Source organism: Aotus nancymaae, unplaced genomic scaffold (genome assembly GCF_030222135.1).
Source record: "Aotus nancymaae isolate 86718 unplaced genomic scaffold, 86718_ANA_hifiasm-v0.15.2.pri h1tg000057l, whole genome shotgun sequence".
Taxonomy (NCBI): Eukaryota; Metazoa; Chordata; class Mammalia; order Primates; family Aotidae; genus Aotus; species Aotus nancymaae.
Genome location: NW_026988471.1, coordinates 42,961,247 through 42,974,347, shown reverse-complemented (window position 1 = coordinate 42,974,347; position 13,101 = coordinate 42,961,247). Strand labels below are relative to the sequence as shown.

Here is a 13,101-nt window from a genome sequence, read left to right as displayed (position 1 = left end):
TCCCTGCACCCTAGTCCTTCCCCGCCCCTCAGGGAGCCCCGCCTCCGGCTCCCACCCACTGGGATGCCGCGCGCCTTCTCGCGGCTCCCAGTTTGCTGGGAGTCTTGTCAATCACCGCTCTCCCTCCCAGCGAGGCTCCCTCCGCACCTCGGTACTTAGTTTACCCCGCCTACCCTGCCCCGCCTCTGACTTTCTAATTTCCCATTGGGCATCAGTGGCCACTTTCAATTGGCAAGGTCAACTGTCCATCAAACACCGCCCACTAAGTGAGACCCAGCCCTTCATTACCATTTACTTCATTCGGCCCTGCCTCCGCTAGGTTCTACCTCCCGGACGTCACAGTCCAGCCCCCACTACCAGTCATAAGTAGAGCTCTCCGTCAATCAAATAACGCCCACCTGCGCCCCTCCTAGCAAAGCCCAGGCCCCAGCGATCGCGTTTTTTTATTGGTCCAAATCGTGATTCGAACCCCCAGTCACTGGCTTTCTCTGCGTGTCAGTCAGAGCCAATTTCCAAGTCCGTCACACCGGCTTTTTTCAAATGAACGCGCAAAAGGCGGGGAAGTATCTGGAAAGCGATTGGTTCGTCTTAGAAAACGGTCAAACCCAGAGAGTCTGTACGGATCCTTTCCGTTCTGTGAGGACCGTGACCCCTTGTATTTGACCTCTAAGCCATGCGTAAAACAAGCGCCTTAAGAGACCAAGGAGCAGTCCAGCTATAGGTGTGGACGCCTGGTCCCACCCGGAATTGCAGTGGCTTGGCTACTAATTGGCTAAGAAAGTCCTCCTAGGCCCTCATTGGAGGACCTGAACGCCTCTCTTCGGCGTAGAGACGGGAAGGGATGGCTCAGACGAAGACAAGAAGAGGGCTGGGCAGAGACGGTTGTTTTTTTTCAGCCGCGGGTGGGGCGCACGCGGGAGTGGGAAACTGGGAAGGCCGGGCTCTGGGGAGGTGTTGCAGGGAGGGGAAAGGCCCGGATGTGCCCTAACAATGAAATCATCGCCGACCTATCAGAGCAGCCGAGCTGGGATACCTGCCTGAACTGTCCCCTGGAGGGAGGAGAGTGGGCGGGAAATTGAGGTGTCGGAAGAGCCTGGAAAGCAACGTGAGAAAGTGGGACAGGTGTTCCCTTCAGGAGGATTCTGTGCTATTAGAGATTATTTTTATACCAGCCCTTGACATTCTCGTATTTTGTTTCTCAGTCACATTGATTTTTAAAGCTCCCGGCCTAGTCTCTTGACATGGACTCGTTCATTCCGCAGTTATTGAGCGCCTGCTGTTTGCCAGGCACGATACAAAAATAAATTAGGCAATCGCGGTACAAGATGATAGGTGCTATAATTGAAACATGCGCAAGGGCTGGTGATGACATAAAGGGTCTTCCTTGTGGATAGGTTTACCAAGAAAGGCTTCACAAAGACACAGGATGAGTCAAGAATGAATGAGAGAGGTTTAACAAGCCGATGAGGAAAGTGGGCATGACTCCTCCAGCTATAAAAGTAGACGACGATGCTGCCATGTTAGTTCTCTAAACGATAAACAAAAGTAAAGTGTAATAGAGGTATTCTAATACTTACCTTAGGATAGAATTTTTTTTTTTTAATCCGAATGTCCTAAAAGAGGACTTAAACCTAATTCCTACTTTGTTGTAAATTGGTTTGGGCAGACAATTTAAGCTTAGACCCAACAGAGTGCTATTCAGGTTAGGGGTTGTCAATGTTTTGTAGAAAAGGGCAAATTTAAAAAAAAATTAAAAGGGTAATAGGATAATTGCACATGCCGTCAAAAAAAGGCAGAAAGAAAGACTTAATTGCAATTCAGGTGTGGGGTTTTTTGTTTTGTTTTGTTTTGTTTTGTTTTGAGCAAGCATATTTTACTTTGTAATCAGATAAATCTTAAAAATGCAGTCCAAAAAGCATGTGATTCAGAAAGAGAGATTTTTAAAAACCTGCCGCGCGCGGTGGCTCACGCCTGTAATTCCAGCACTTTGGGAGGCTGAGGTGGACAGATCACCTGAGGTCAGGAGTTCAAGACCAGCCTGACCAACATGGAGAAACTGTCTCTACTAAAAATACAAAATTAAGCCGGGCACGGTGGCTCACGTCTGTAATCCCAGTACTTTGGGAGCCTGAGGCAGGCGGATCACGAGGTCAGGAGTTCGAGATCAGCCTGACCAACATGGTGAAACCTGGTCTCTACTTAAAAATACAAAAATTAGCCGGGCATGGTGGCGCGCATCTGTAATCCCAGCTACTTGGGAGGCTGAGGCAGGAGAATTGCTCGAACCTGAGAGGCGGAGGTTGCGGTGAGCCGAGAGCGTGCCATTGCACTCCAGCCAGGGCGACAGAGCGAGACTCCGTCTCAACAACAACAACAAAAATTAGCCAAGTGTAATGGCGCCATGCCTGTAATCCCAGCTACTCGGGAGGCTGAGGCAGGAGAATCACTTGAACCCAGGAGAAAGAGATTACTGTGAGGCGACATCGTGCCATTGCACACCAGCCTGGGCAACAAGAGCCAAACTCAGTCTAAAAAAAAAAAAAAACTTTTCACCCCAGATCTTATTAACTGTGTGTTTTTCTCTTCGAGAACTTGCGTTGTCAATACATTATCGTGAACCAGACTAGCAGTGTAGATCATTTCTGCAATTAAGGCTATGGCGCGCTGGCTGACTTGCACATGTCTAATTAACGGAAAGCGATGCGTTTTAACAGACACTGCCTAGAACCTTCTCAGCAATCAGCTTGTGAAAACTGGATTTCGGATCTGGAGTTGTTATGACTGATATTACATGCTCAGGCCATTAGCACAATAATTGCTAGAAAGGCTTTTCCTTTCCATCAAAGTAGTATTCAGACATTTCCTTAAGTTTTGTTGTTGATATGAGCAGTTCCTTTCCAATGTCCTCATGCAGACCTTTCAAGTCTCTCCAACTGAGTTTGAAAGGATCGGTCTATTTCTCACCACTGCGTGTTTTACTGTCTGGGTTGGGTGATGAAACCATGATCTACTATATATATACATTTGGACAGGCAGATGTTAAATGCTTCACAGGATTAAAATAGAGTATCTGAGACAAGTCAAGTCCTTTCGGCCTAAGCTTGCGCGCCGGCGTCAGCAGCGGTGCGCCACCCCTGCGGCCCGGCTCCAGGCTTCGCGCCGCCTGCCATCAGGAACAGCCGCGCGTCCACCGCCACCTGTGGGAGGCCACGGTCCACTCATGCCTACAAATCAGGGACTCTGGGGACAAAGCTCAGAAAGGTGAATTTTAAAATAGCTCTCCAGATTATTATTTTTTTTTTGAGACGGAATCTCGTTCTGTCACCCAGGCTAGAGTGCAGTGGTGCAATCTCGGCTCACTGCAACCTCCGCCTCCTGGTTCAAGAGATTCTCCCGCCTCAGCCTCCTGAGTAGCTGGGATTACAGGCGCCTGCCACTATGCCTGGCTAATATTTGTATTTTTAGTAGAGATGTGGTTTCACCATGTTGGCCAGGCTGGTCACGTACCCCTGACCGCAAGTGATCTGTCTGCCTCGGCCCCCCAAAGCGCCGGGATTACAGGCCTGAACCACTGCTCCGGCCCCCAGCTGATTTTTATGCGCATCAATGTTTGAGACTCCCCGGGAAAGGATAATGGAGGCAGATGTAAAGTAAATTAACTTCCTCACTTTTGCATGTTGGGAAAACATACATATATCTCACCTTTCTGCCCTCCCCTTTATCATCAGCGTGAGATCATATAGTCTGCAGGAAGTATTACTGAAGTGACTTATAGAAAAAATTTTGTTAAATCACACTCCATTGTCTGACACCCCTTATATAAGCAGAAGGGAGTCTGAGACCTCAGCTTCTAAAATGGGAACCATGCAAAGGATAAAACACTGAAGACACTTAGGGACCCTTGTCCTGTGAATACAAGAAACCACAGAAAGGCACGAGAGCAGTTTCCTGGCTTCCTTGACTTCCTTTTCACTATCCCTTGGTTGACCCAAAAACAAATACAAAGCTCAGTCATTTAGTTAGGCTGATAATTCCATATCATTCATACTTTCAATCACTAAGAGCAAAAAAGTATGGAGACACCCCAAAACAGGTATGTAGGTTAACTTTGTTGTATCATTTATTTGCTTAAAACACTAAACCATTAAAGAAAGCCCAACAAGATTCACAACTTTGAAAACTGGTGTTTACCATCATAAACATAATGTGTCATAAACCCCGAGCACCATCATAATGGGCTCTGCTACTAACTAGCTGTGTGACTTGAGCTGTTAACTAAGCTCTCTGAGCCTTGGTTTGTTCTGCAAAATGAGAATCATAACATCTTTCTCCAGAGCCACATGAAGAGTTTTAGAAGCTCTTAGTAATGCAGATCACTCCCCAATGTATAGTTTTAAATGAAAACAATATTAAATGTAATGTAGAAAAGGTTGTTATTTTTCTGTTGTCTGTAATATTCTGATATTCTTTTTTTTTTTTTTTTTTTTTTGAGACGGAATTTTGCTCTTTTTACCCAGGCTGGAATGCAATGGCTCGATCTCGGCTCACCGCAACCTCCGCCTCCTGGGTTCAAGCAATTCTCCTGCCTCAGCCTCCCGAGTAGCTGGGACTACAGGTGTGCACCACCATGCCCAGCTAATTTTTGTGTTTTTTAGTAGAGATGGGGTTTCACCTTGTTGACCAGGATGGTCTCCATCTCTTGACCTTGTGATCCACCCGCCTTGGTCTCCCAAAGTGCTGGGATTATAGGCGTGAGCCGCCATGCCCGGCCTGATATTCTTTTCTAAGTAAGATATCAGATAGCCATTTTCTCTTTACAAATTAGGGTGACCTAGTTTTGCTGATGCTCAAGGCCCATACTTGGTGACAGGTAATCTAGGGCTGCCCACTTAGCACAATTATTTCAAAGATTAAATAGGATATGGGCTGGACATGGCGGCTCACGCATATAATCCCAGCACTTTGGAAGGTCAAGGCAGGAAGATTTCTTGGGGACAAGAGTTTGAGGCCAGCCTTGCCAACATACTGAGATTCCATCTCTGTATATGTATATTATTAAAAGGACAACTGGACACAGTGGCTCACACCTGAAGTCCCAGCTACTTGGAAGGCTGAAATGGGAGGATCACTTGAGCCCAGGAGTTAGAGGCTGCAATGAGCTATGATCATGCCACTATACTCTAGCCTGGGCAACAGAGCAATATCCTGCCTCAAAAAAAAATTTTTTTTTTTTAAATTTTTTTAGATGGAGTCTCGCTCTGTCGCCAGGCTGGAGTACAGTGGAGTGGTCTCGGCTCACTGCCACCTCTGCCTCCCAGGTTCAAGCGATTCTCCTGCCTCAGCCTCCTGAGCAGCTCAGACTACAGGTGTGCGCACCACCATGCCCAGCTAATTTTTACATTTTTAGTAGACACAAGGTTTCACCATGTTGGCCAGGATGGTCTTGATCTCTTGACCTTTTGATCCCCCCACCTTGGCTTCCCAAAGTGCTGGGATTACAGGCGTGAGCCACCACGCCTGGCCTCAAAAAATTTTAATTTAAAAAATTTAAATGGGCTAGGTGCAGTGGCTCACACCTGTAATCCCAACACTTTGGGAAGCCAAGGCAGGCAGATCACTTGAGGTCATGACCAGACTGGCCAACATGGTAAAACCTCGTCTCTACTAAAAATACAAAAATTAGCCAGGTGTGGTGGCATGCACCTGTAATCCCAGCTACTTGGGAGGCTGAAGCAGGAAAATCGCTTGAACACGGGAGACAGAGTTTGCAGTGAACCGAGATTATGCCACTACACTCCAGCCTGGATGACAGAGCAAGACTCTGTCTCAAATATATATATATACATATATAGGATATGATGCATAATTGCACCTAATACAGTGACTATCATAGTTGGAATCTGAATCTTTATACATCACATAAAATAAATGTCATTGATTCATTCAGCATATTTACATGTCTGTTATATGCAGATCACTGTGCTGCTTCTGACAAAGAGCTTTGATGTCAAACTTCAAGTAGCTTGATTTGAGTGGATTGGTCCACTCCCTTCTTAACCATAGGAAATGTTCCACTAATAAACCTGTTTTCTTCATTAAAAAAAATTAACCAGTTCCACTTACAAATATTTATTAAGGACCCACTGTGAATCAGATAGGTGATGGGGGCTGCCTTTGAAAATAATTGACTATTACTATTTTCTTAGAAATGTTCTATATAACCATCAGATCTAAGAAAAAAAAAAAAAAGAAATGTTCAACACTGGCTTTCAGAAAACCACAGCCTAGTTTGTCTTGAAAGTGCTTCTCAAACATATCCAGAGGAGGATCCCTTAGGACTGAGGAATTTTATCCCAACGTATCTGGGGATTTAGCAAGAAGTGAGCCACACAAGCTGAAAAATTACCTTAAAAATCCATGAGTTGTGTCCTCTGCACCATATTTGTTAATATATATTTCAATAGTGTTTAAAATTCTTACCATTATGAGAAAAGTCTTCTTTTTAAAACCATGTTGTATTAATTAGAAATATGTTTGGCTATAACTAACAGAAAACCTAAACAGTGGTTTCAGAAATCACTGGAGAGTGGAAGTGGCATTTTCTCACAAAACAAGGTATCTAGAGGTAGGCAGTAATGTCTGGATCAGTGCTTTTCCAATTATCTTGTTGCCTCAAGTTTTCAGGATAGTTAGTGAAGCTTTAAATGAGATGTCCAAGTTCAAGATGGTAGGCATGAGGAAATCACATAATCCCCCCTAGCTGCAAGGGAGGCCAAAAAATTAGGGAACTGTGAGGTCACAGGTTGCTTAGAGCAGAGATTCCCAGTCTTTACCAAGCATCACAATCTCTCTAGATGTCATTTACACTCACCACTTTTTTGAAATTATTATAATTATTACACTCACCATTTTTTTGAATTATTATGCTTACCGCTAGATCTTATTATTTCATGCATTAATAAAGAAGCATAGGCCAGGTGTGGTAGCTCATGCTTGTAATCCCAGCACTTTGGGAGGCCAAGGCAGGCAGATCATGAGATTAGGAGTTTGAGATCATCCTGACCAACATAGTGAAACCCTGTCTCTACTAAAAATACAAAAATTAGCTGGGTGTGCTGGCCCGCGCCTATAGTCCCAGCTACTCCAGAGGCTGAGGCGGGATAACCACTTGAACATGGGAGGTGGAGGTTGCAGTGAGCTGAGACCACACCATTACACTCCAGCCTGGGGACAGAGTAAGACTCAGTCTCAAAAAAAATAAAAAGCGTATCACAAATTTATTTAATAGTTTGATAACTCTGTCTTTAATTACAATTGAATTGGTTTTCCTTTGTAATCTTATGAGATTTATGTATTTTTAAATTTTGTTTTTGAATAGATTTTTTAGTTTTATTGAAATCTTACATGAACAAGAAATTGGAAATACAATCACCTTAAAGAACAAATTGTCACGACTTTTTACGTTTAATCCAAACAAATTTTGTAGGGCAGATTTCAAAAAGGCGTGAAGTTACAACAATTTAAAAACACAGTTAACCTACTTCTAGGAATGCAAAACATACAATTATAGGTTATTTTCAATACAAGAAAACTTAAATTTGTTTGCTTTAATTTCTTAAAACTACTAAGACGAAGCACTAGCTTGTATTTTTATTTACAGCATACTCCATACTCCTAGGTAATCTATTCCAAATCCAAAAAAATGAAACTGTCCAAAACCAAAGGTTCTGCAAAATCATGATTTAACAGTGTGCCCAGCTTATTTTGAAGCTAAAATGAAGCCTGAAACGATAAAAGTATTGTAATCCCCAGAATAAGGGAACTCTGTAAGCCCAGTAATGCAGAGCATTTATGAAAAGAGGAAAAATAAAGACTTGAGTATATACACAATAGTGATTTCTACAGCCCAATACAAATGGCAGCAAATTGCTACTTAAAGATGAAACAGTTAAGCCAATTTTTTTTTGAAGAATGTAGATTAGAGCCAATCGTATCTTGCCAGTATCATTTTCAAGCCCTTACTTATCTACTTTCATTGTTGCCCATAAGTATCCTGATAAAATTCCTGGTTGTCATTATTGTAACCATAGTTACTAGAATAGTCACTACCTTACTGAAGCGGCTGCTGAGCGATGGGTTGGGAACCCTAGTTTGTTTGTTGTTGGAATCAAGTTGGTTGTACCCATCTGCCTTTCTCTTGCCTCCTACGTTGCATTGCCCACATGATTGCCCTGAGATCCACAGGAACAACAGCCTCTCTGCTGTTGTGCAGGACACCCTCTGCCACCCCTAGAGCCTCTTGGTGGTCCCAAAGGTGCCCCCCTCTGTGAATAGCCAGCTCTATCTCTTGGAGGTGGTGCTCCCCTCCCCCTTGGTGGTGGTGGAGCACCTCGCCCTCCCCTTCCTCCTCCTTTTCCTCTTACTGCATAGGCATTATCATAGATGTAGTAGGGATCTTCATAGCCTCTACGATAGTCGTGATAATCATAACCACAGTAATCATCATAATAATCTTCATAACCATAGTAATCTGGAGGGTAGCCATATCTACCTCTCCCCCCACCATGACCCTGACCTCTAATTGGAGGTGGCATTCGAGGAGGTGGGTGGTAGTAATAATCTTCATATGCAGTGCTCCTGGAGGCCTGTCTAGCAGCTTGGCGATTTTTCCTTTTCTTGTCTGGTGGTTTGGCTAAGACTATTTCAATTTCTTCCCTTTCTATTTCTTTGCTATTCATTTCATCCATAGTCTTAACGGCTGCTCCTCTGTCTTCAAAATGAGCAAATGCATAATCTTTCAACTTCTTCACTCTTTCAAGTTTTCCAAATTCAGAAAATGACTTTTCCAATATTTCTTCTGTCCCTGTAGTGCCAAATTTCTCACGAAACTTTTCCCTTAGCCATGGCTTCTGGATCTGGTTCTTCCACAGGGTTAGCCCATTCAACTTTAACTATATTACCTCATGCTTTTACTTTTCCACTCATCAGCTGGTGTCTGACTTGTACTGCTGACTTTGATCCTTATATTCAAGGAAGCAGAACCCCCGACTCTTCTTTTCATCGTTGGGTTGATGATAGAGAATAACATCCACCAAACCCTCTGTGACTTTACTGAATTCTTCCAGAATATTTTCTTGAGTCTTATTCTTCGGAATGGATCCAACAAAAAGTCTCTTGTTTGCCACAGAAATGCACGCTCCCAAGGTGTTTACCAAGGCGAATTTCGTAGCTGTCACACAGTTTCACAGCTTCCTGTGCAGCTTCCTTTCCACAGAAGGAGATAAATGCATACCCTCTATTCTGACCAGACAGTGGATCCATCAAAAGACATAGATCCCAAATGGGTCCAGACTTCTCAAAAAGGGGCATCAACTTATCCTTATATAAATCTCTTGGTATTTTACCTACAAACACCTCTGTTCCAATTCCCAGTTGCATGCCAGAGTACACACTGTCTGGTGGAGGACCACCATACTTCCTCTGTCCTGTGGTTACATCCAGAGTATACCCAGTTCTCTCAAGCAAGGCCTTGATCTTCGCTTCATCAAGTCCCTTTGTAGACTCTTGCACCTTGCTCCCCTGTTTCTCTCTCTACCTGTAGGCCTTCATAACCCCACATAAAAATGCACTTTTGTTCTGAACATGTGATAAGTCACATTCCTTGAACTGCTGTAGTACGGACAGAGCTACTTCTTCGTTAAATTCCCTGAGAGCATCAATTGCTCTTTCATCAAGATTGACATAAGCTACCAATCCAGGGCAGAGTGGGGGCTGGTGGCCGGGCCCATGGGAATCAGCACGAGGCGCTTTGAAAACTACTAGAAATGGTGCACGTGCCACCCCCTCGCACCCTCATGGACAGAGACCAAGCTTTATGTATTTTTAAATGTGATTCTGAGAAGAAATATACAGGATTCACCAAAGGGACCCTTTGTCTCCCGCAAAAAGGGGCATGGAAGAGGTAGTACCCCTGCTGTGGACCATAACCTCCAATTCAGCAAGGGCATCGTTTCTTTTGCCGTACACCATACACCATCGATGCTTGATAAGTATTTCTTGAATTGCATTTGGAGGATTTTAAGTAGTTTGCTGGACATTTTCCCTTTTCTCAGTGCTATGACCTAGAGCCTGGGCCTGTTCCCCAACCCTGCTTCCTCCTTAGAGAGGAAGTTGATCAAGCTATCACCATCTTACATGCAATCCACACAGCGGAGGATGCCAAAACTGGCTTCCTCAGAACCAGATCCTCCTTTGTGTTTTAAAGTGAGTGTCATGCAGGTGAGATGATTGAGATTATGCTTATAACACAGCAGGTGGTATCAGAAAAACTATTCACATGGAGCCCAACCATAAATGCTGCAGAACTACTTAAACGTTTAAATATGCTTGGCTGTGGAAAACTCTAATAACAGCCATTTGTGTAAGCAGTTTAGCATTTATGCCCAAATATGTTTACACCATTCATTCACTGTGTTGTGTTTTATTTTCTTTTTACAATAAACTATACATTTCAGCCAACTCTTCATCTTCTGATTTTTTGTAGCATTGCCATTTGCTCATGCAATATGGTGGTTTGCTCATGCTTCAAAAACCTAAAGGAAACGTTGCACTACTTTTCCCTTATGTTCCTTCCACATCTGCAGCAACTCTTCCTGTTGACTTGTCTGAAAGCTCTTCTCCTGCTGGTGAAACTGGGCTCAAGTGCTGATCTTAAGAATCTCAGCAGACTCAGACTGGAACCGACATCAAGGAGATGAACATAGTAAAATCACAAGTTGATTATTCTAGGAACAAGCATGCAGGCATATAGTTGTAGGAAAACCTGCAAATGGAAAATTCATGGTGAAAGAGATATACAGGACTTCAAAATTAATTTAAAAAGTTTCATATTAAGGCTCATATTTAATGTCCTTTACCTAGAGGCCTAATTCTGGCAAGTAAACAGAGATCTTCGCGATTAGATAACTGGTCTGGAGGCAGATATCTTATCGGGACCTGGCCACGGGAAGATTGGAGATTAGGTTTGAAAAGTTCAGGCTCTGAGACCAGATAGAAATGGTTATAGGGGCTGGGTGTGGTGGCTCACGCCTGAAATCTCAGCACTTTGGGAGGCCGAGGTGGGCAGATCACGAGGTCAGGAGTTCTAGACCAGTCTGGCCAATATGGTGAAACCCTGTCTCTACTAAAAGTACAAAAATTGGCTGGGTGCGGTGGCTCAAGCCTGTAATCCCAGCACTTTGAGAGGCCGAGGTGGGCAATTCACCAGGTCAAGAGATGGAGACCATCCTGGCCAACATGGTGAAACCCCGTCTCTACTAAAAATACAAAAAATTAGCTGGGCATGGTGGCGCGTGCCTGTAGTCCCAGCTACTCAGGAGGCTGAGGCAGAAGAAGTGCTTGAACCGGCAGGCAGAGGTTGCAGTGAGCCAAGACAAGATCGCACCTTTGTACTCCAGCCCAGGCAACAGAGCAAGACTCTGCCTCAAAAAAAAAAAAAGGTCAAGTGCGGTGTCTAATGCCTGTAATCCCAGTACTTTGGGAGGCCAAGGAAGGGTGGATCACAAGGTCAGGTGATTGAGATCATCCTGGCCAATATGGTGAAACCCCGTCTCTACTAAAATACAAAAAAATTAGCTGAATTTGGTGGCACGCGCCTGTAGTCGCAGCTGCTCAGAAGGCTGAGGCAGGAGAATCGCTTGAACCTGGGAAGCAGAGGTTGCAGTGAGCTGAGATCACGTCACTGCACTCCAGTCTGGGCGGCACTCCAGTCTGGGCAACAGAGCGGGACTTTGTCACACACACAAAAAAAAAAGTTTACAGGAGAGGATGCCAAGAGACTCCCAGCTGAGTTACCAGAACCAACCAGCAGCAGAAATGGCTGGAAAATGAACCAGTGATAGGGCACACTAAAGCTTCTTATCTTCTCCCTGCCTGGGGCCAGAACTTGTCCAAAAATGTGGGGGTAGATATAAATCTTATACAAGGGTTAAATTACAAGAGAGTTTGCAAAGGCTTTGGGATTGATTTTGTTTTGTTTTCAAAAATGTTTTATTCTGAATTTCAGACACACATAAAACTAAAGAGAGTAATTATATACTATACCCTCTCACATAGCTTAAACAATTTGGAGCATTTTGCTATATTGCTTCAACCATCCCTCCCATCAATTTTTTTTTTTTTTTTTTTTTTTTGAGAGGGTGTTTCACTCTTGCTGCCTAGGCTGGAGTGCAATGGTGTGATCTTGGCTCACCACAACCTCTACCTCCTGGGTTCAAGGGATTCTCCTGTCTCAGCCTCCTGAGTAGCTGGGATTATAGGCATCCGCCACCATGCCAGGCTAATTTTGTATTTTTTACTAAAGACAGGGTTTCTCCACATTGGTCAGGCTGGTCTCGAACTCCCGATCTCAGGTGATCTGCCCTCCTCGGCTTCCCAAAGTGCTGGGATTACAGGCCTGAGCCACTGCGCCCAGCCCCTCCCACCAAATTTTTAAGGTTCAGTTTTTAGCCTGCTGATTTTGATATCATCTTCCTTGAAAATATATCCCACTCTCAAGACTTCAACTACTGCCTCAATGCATCTGAGCCCCAAGTGTGGCGCACCAGCCCCATCATCTTGATGTATCCTCAGCTACCTACCAGATTTGTCCATTTCAATGTCTCATGGCACTTCTCTCTGTGGTAGACGTTATTGGTTGGCTTCCTGGCAGCCTCCCTAACTTCATCTTGTATCCTGCCATAGAACCTCACTTAATTGAGGTATGTTTTAGGTGAGACTGAGCTGCTCCCCAGCCCCAGAGATTAATCTTAATTAGTCTAAGCTATCTATGATAACATCATTCCCCTTTTCGGATGATCGGTTTAGGAATGTGCCTGTGAGGCAAGTCAGGCTAATGACATTTGACAGGAAATATGCTGGAGGTGGAGGATCCTGAATAGTTCCTTGCTCTTATAAGGACCATGAGAAAAGATACTCACTCTTCTTTTCTTGGACCCAGATTCCTGCAGTGTATCTCAGTTATGCCACTTACTACCTAGTGACTCTGGGTAAATTACTTAATACTCCTGTATCTTGGTTTCCTCATCTGTAAAATGGGGATAA

The 13,101-nt window shown here is 44.1% G+C and overlaps 2 pseudogenes; both read right to left on the bottom strand.

Moving 5' to 3' along the window:
• Positions 1-892: 892 nt before the first annotated feature.
• On the bottom strand, positions 893-6,861 carry LOC105716101 (all trans-polyprenyl-diphosphate synthase PDSS1-like; annotated as a pseudogene).
• Positions 6,862-8,032: 1,171 nt separating this feature from the next.
• Positions 8,033-9,737, bottom strand: LOC105716116 (heterogeneous nuclear ribonucleoprotein R-like; annotated as a pseudogene).
• Between the last annotated feature and the right edge of the window lie 3,364 nt (positions 9,738-13,101).